We start from the raw sequence: 6,000 nt of genomic DNA, 5'->3' as shown, positions 1-6,000 counted from the left end.
TCTCCCTCTGCAGAATTCTCTGCTTACAGTATTACTTTTTAGATCCTCTATTTTCCATCCATCTGTTACAACTGCCCGGGAAACAAATGACTTTGAGCAGGTTTGTGGTGCTGTGACATCAAGGAGAAAGAGGTAAATCTCCTGCGCAACGAAATAAGACTTCTCACACACATGAAGGGGGACAGAGTAACTAAATCTCCTGCCACAGGGACTTTTCCCTTATACTAGTCTATAGCAGCTTCTCTCAACCTTGGGTTCCCAGATGTTACTGGACTACCACTCCCATCATTCCTGAGTGCTGCCCCTGTTGGCTATGGATGATAGTTGTAGGCCACCAACATCTGGGAACCCAAGGTTGAGAAAAGCTGGTCCTACGGGGGGCCACCAGGTGGCGCATTGGAAGATGGCCGACAATAACATCTCTCCGACCCACACGAGGTAATTAAGAGGCTGCTATGGGAAGTATGCAGCCTTCCCGGCCCCCCCAAGGAGATGGGGGGGACTGCCTTGCCAGCGGTGTCCATAATGCACCCCCGGATTCGAAAGAAGGGGGTGCCCGGACACTTGGCACAAGCCCTCGGTGAAGTCGGCTTTTCCTGATGCTGTCTCCAATCAGCGCGCTGGTTCGCTTTAGCTCGAAATATATAATTGGAAATATATAATTGGAAAGAAGCTAAAGCACATACATCAAGCGAAGTTCGGGAGTTAAGACTGCTGATTAATGGATCTCTGTGACCAGAGCGACGGGCGGGACAAATAAATCAAATGATGAATCACCATTAAGAGACTGGTATGTTTGGAGTGAAACGGAAGGGGGGTGGAGGAAAAAACTTTTCTTTTTTTTGCCTTGTGTGAGTATTAAAAACCCTCCACCCCAGAGAGAGAAGAATCGTTGCATTTTATTAACCACAAGCAGGAATTCAAGAACTGTGTGGAGTGAATTATCGATCAAAGAGAGGATTGGTAAACATCGGAGAACGGAGGAAAGTTTTATGACGCAGTTTTAAATGGCGTCTCGCTAAGACAGGCTTGCCTAAGAAAGACGGGGGGAGGAGAACCAGGATCATCGGAATGTGAATGATGATTGGAATGTGATCTAGACCTGGCAGAGCCCTTCTGTGATATGTTTGGCAAGCCTGGGAAAATTAAAGGGCAGACTGAGGAAAAGTTCTTTACGGAGGTGTGGAATGGCGTCTGTCCCTATGTGATATGATTTTTGGAGAGTGTAAAACCCACACAGAGGATGTTTGTTTTCAACCCGCTTGTGAAGAGTATCAGAGATCGCAAAGAAAGGAATATATGATAACAACAAGAAGATGAAGAAAGTAATAAAGAGACTATCTGGAAAGAACTGGATAGAACTGTCTAATTAAAACAGCAATATAAGTGATGCTTGGACCCCTGTTCGGAGCTTGAAGTATGGGTACCCCCAACAAAATTTAAAAATCTGGCTGTATAATTTGGAACTAATGTGATTTGGAAATAATGTGATTTGATTGGCCTGTTAATAAAAATTATATTTTTTTTAAAAAAAGAGAAAAGCTGGTCCTACAATATCATAGCTGGGAGTGTTGTTGGGGTTTTGTTTGTTTTTTTGCTTGATTTTTGCCTGCTGAAATGGAAAGGTCTTCGCCGAGTGCCTGAAGTTCAACGGGGATGATTACAGAGGGTTGGTAGTTTTAAATACCTGGGCATTTATATCTCTGAGGACCTCTCATGGACTGCAAATATTAATATGGTTGTGAGGAAGGTGCAGGGGAGGTTGTATTTCCTGAGAATGCTCAGGGGACTGAATCTATCTCAGCACCTACTTCTGTCCTATTATCACAGTACCATTGAGAGTGTCTTAACCTATAGTGTATTATCGTGGTATGGGAGCAGCTCTGAAACGGATAAAAAAGCTTTACAGAGAATAATTAAAATTGCCCAGAATGTTATTGGGCTCCAACTACCAACCCTGGATGAGATCTTCACGTCTCGCACTTTGAAGAAGTCACACAATATCCTGAGAGATCCCACCCATCCTGCTCACAACTTCTTTGAACTGTTGCCTTCGGGCAGAAGATATAGGACAATGAAAACACGAACCACACGCCTTCTGAATAGTTTCTATCCAAGAGCTCTGATTGCACTAAATAATGATCTTAGGGCCAGTTGCAAGAAATAGCAAGCAGGAAGTAGGAAGGAATGAGATAGGTTTTAGGTTATGTTATGCCTTTAAATAGGTTATGTTATATTCTGGATTATGTTATGTTTTATAGATTATGTCTGAATAGGATGAGAATGTTGGAGATACGTGCAAATGTGTATGTGAACCCGGTCTTTGGGTGGGTGTTTGATTTTCGTTGTTGTGTATACTGTGTATATATGGACAATGACAATAAATTTATCTTATCTTATCTTATCTCTTATCTCGTAATGCTGCCATATCATTTGCAGGGCTGATGTTACAGAGATGATGTGTATGTGGTCCTCTTTGGATGCTGTAAGCCACTATATAAACATTAAAATTACATAATAAAACAATAATAAACTATCTATAAAAGCACAATTATCTCATCCTTAAACTCTTTTCTAAGCTAGAAGACTATAGCAGTAAGAACTAACTAACTTGCTGATAGTTAGTTAAACTCTTTAAATGTGAATGAGCAAGAGATTGTGAAAATAAAGCACCCATCAGTAGAAAGAACAAAGACTAGGGTTACTGTTTGTACAAGTAAGAATATGTAAAGGAAGTATGGTGGGTAGCAGCAAGTTAATGGAGTCTAACAGAAGATTAGAGTCAGGCTTCATGTTAAGGAATCTCTCCAGAAGGCTTGTTCTCCAGAAGGATTCCTTAAACTCTTTTCTAAGCTAGAAGACTATAGCAGTAAGAACTAACTAACTTGCTGATAGATGACTAGTCCTCCCTCCCTTTATTGTCTTTATTGTCTTTCATTAACTCTTCTGTCGATGGTATTTGCATCCGCCAGGATATCAGGAATCCTTCTGGAGAGATTCCTTAACATGAAGCCTGAAGGTATTGGCACCATTAAAAAAAAAACTACACAAAAAACCTGCTGAACCCTCTCAGGTTTCTCTGAATCTGACTGCATCAGGGTGCTGAGAAAAGTGAATTAAAACCTGTTATTAATTCTATCTAATGCTAATAGTGACCTCTGCTGTCTGTAACTATAACAACACCATTGTCCCATATTTCTGTCCTTATTCAAAATGTAAAAAAACGAAAGACAACTACAGTTCGAGGCTCCCTTGGTACTTTCCAACACAACATTCTTCCCATCCAGGCCCATATGCCGCCAAATCTCCCTACCTGTGTAAACCCTCTTCAAGCATTGTCACTAGAAGAGGAACCACGGATAGAGCAGGGCTCCTGCTAGGCTTTTGCGTGATTAGTGAACTTCTGCAGTGAGGAGCTTTGTATATCCATGGCGATTCCCCACATAATTGAGAACAATGACATCTCAGGGTTTTCAATCATGCAAGGAGCATGACTTAGCTTAGGGCCGGCCCAAGACCTTTTGATGCCTGAAGCAAGATGTGCCACTGATGCTTTACAGATCACTGCTGAGGCTATTCCACACCCTTAAGATAATTCAGATTCAGTCCTGGGACAATCTGTTATGCTATTTTTGCTGCAGTAACTATTGCTCATGTAATTTGTATAAGCAGCACCAACAGTTATAAAAATTAGCAATGCATAGTATCTGTGGAGTAATCATACTGTTACTCACAGTGGTATCTTGGTTCTCAAACTTAATCCGTTCAGGAAGTCTGTTCCAAAACCAAAGCGTTCCAAAACCAAGGCATGCTTTCCCATAGAAAGTAATGCAAAATGGATTAATCCGTTCCAGACTTTCAAAAACAACCCCTAAAACAGCAATTTAACATGAATTTTACTATCTAACGAGACCTTTGATCCATAAAACGAAAACAATAATCAATGGACTGCACTATAAAATAAATAAGACAGGATTGTAGATGATAAGAATTAAAATTTAAAAAAATTCTTACCTGCACTGATGATATTGTTTGGATGGGGGTTTTTTAATCCATTTCCGCAGTCACACAATCAATCAATCAGTAGCTGAAATGAGTTCCACACAATCACAAAAACAAATTAACTGGAAAAGCCTCAAAAACAAAAACGCAAAATAAATAGCAAAAACAAAAGGGCCAAACTTAATCTGTTTTGGAAGTCCGTTTGACTTCTGAAATGTTCGAAAACCAAGGCGCAGCTTCTGATTGGTGCAGGGGCCCGGGAAACAATAGCTGACAGCCACATCGGACATTTGGCTTCTGAAAAACGTTCAAAAACCAAAACATTTACTTCTGGGTTTTCGGTGTTTAAAAACCAAGGCGTTTGAGTACCAAGGCATTTGAGAACCATGGTACCACTGTACTATCTAGAGAGGAAAGTGCAAGGAGCTGGAGAAAGTACTTTTAAAAACATTTCACACAATATCCACAAGAGGGTTTCAGCTTGCTCCCAAAAGAGAAAAGACTAAAAACAAAAAAAATCCCTTTTGATCCTTTCCCAATTTTCAGAGGACTCATATCGCTAGTGCCACCCTTTCACTGCTTGGCCATGCTCAACTCACATACCAAATATACTGTTTCTAAGAGCTGGCAGCTCTATGGCATAATCAGGTTCTAGCCCATGACATCACTAAGCCCCAGTGTGTGACATCACCAAGCCTAATCTCTTGCATTTAAGGCTTTGGGATGCTGGGAATCTGGGGACACTATATCCAGCTGACTTAAATACGCCAAATCTGTCACACAAGCAAGACAAGGTTTTTACAAGAACAAAGGTGACTGCCATGAAGGTAACAAAACTACCATGGAATCTCTCTGCTGAGTACTGTGAGGAAAGCCTTTGTCTGTGTACTGCTCAAGGGATTAGTCACTTGCTCGCAGGGTCTATCCCAGGTCAAAATGCAACTTTAGAACTCAGAGGTCAACCTCACCAGCCAAAAAACCCCTCTTTTTAATATTTTTTGTGATTGGTTTTTTCATAATTTTATACATTTTAACATAACCATTTCGAACATTAAAGTACATGGATTCTCAGGATTTTTGCATTGGGCTACCCTAAACTCACCGTCAAATCACATGCCTGTGGCCACAGCATGAACCACAAAAATCATACATCCACTGTTTCATTCAGATTATTTTTTTTCTTGTTTTCTTCCTCTAAAAACTAGGTGCGTCTTATGGTCAGGTGCGTCTTATGGAGCGAAAAATACGGTAAGTCACATCTGCAAGGCCTTCCCAAGGAGTCATGACTGGTGACATCCTGCCCCAAGAGTGTCAGGCAGATAACCATCTCAGTCACAATGCCTACCCGCCCCATAGTGGAACAAGACAAAGGGTTGTATTTGACTTAGGGTCCAGGGAACTGCCAATGCCTTCCTTTGTACTGTGATGGAGTAAGTGTGAAAGGCTATACTTGAGTGACAGGGCCATGCCTGTATCTCCAGTTCTACCTGAGACCACACCTTTTTCTGTGACATCTCTATGAAGTTTTGATGATGCACCCTGTATTATGGGGAACTTTAGGGAGCTTTAAAATACGGATGTAACTGTTGTCTGGGGCTTCCAGCTGCTTCGTCTTTGCAGCAGCAGGAATTCTTGTTGCAACAATAAAGATCAGGCCTGCAGGCCGTTGTCTTGCTTCTATCTCCTGGCAGAAGTCTCTTGCTTGTGACCCCCGACCTGAAGCTATGGGAGCCAAGGTTAGGTGATTGCAGGGTGCTCCAAGGACTTTCAACAAAATGCCCACCGAAGTGCCGCACGATGACCATCTCCTTCCACAGAAACATGGAATAGCAGAGTCCTGTATGATGGCTCGTCCATGGATGTCTTACCTTCAGTATTCTGCTCTGGTCAGACCTCACCTGGAGTACTGTGTCCAGTTCTGGGCACCACAGTTCAAGAAGGACACTGACAAACTGGAACATGTCCAGAGGAGGGCAACCAAAATGGTCAAAGGCCTGG

Source organism: Podarcis raffonei, chromosome 13, assembly GCF_027172205.1.
Source record: "Podarcis raffonei isolate rPodRaf1 chromosome 13, rPodRaf1.pri, whole genome shotgun sequence".
NCBI classification, from domain to species: domain Eukaryota; kingdom Metazoa; phylum Chordata; class Lepidosauria; order Squamata; family Lacertidae; genus Podarcis; species Podarcis raffonei.
This window is presented reverse-complemented; position numbering follows the sequence as displayed.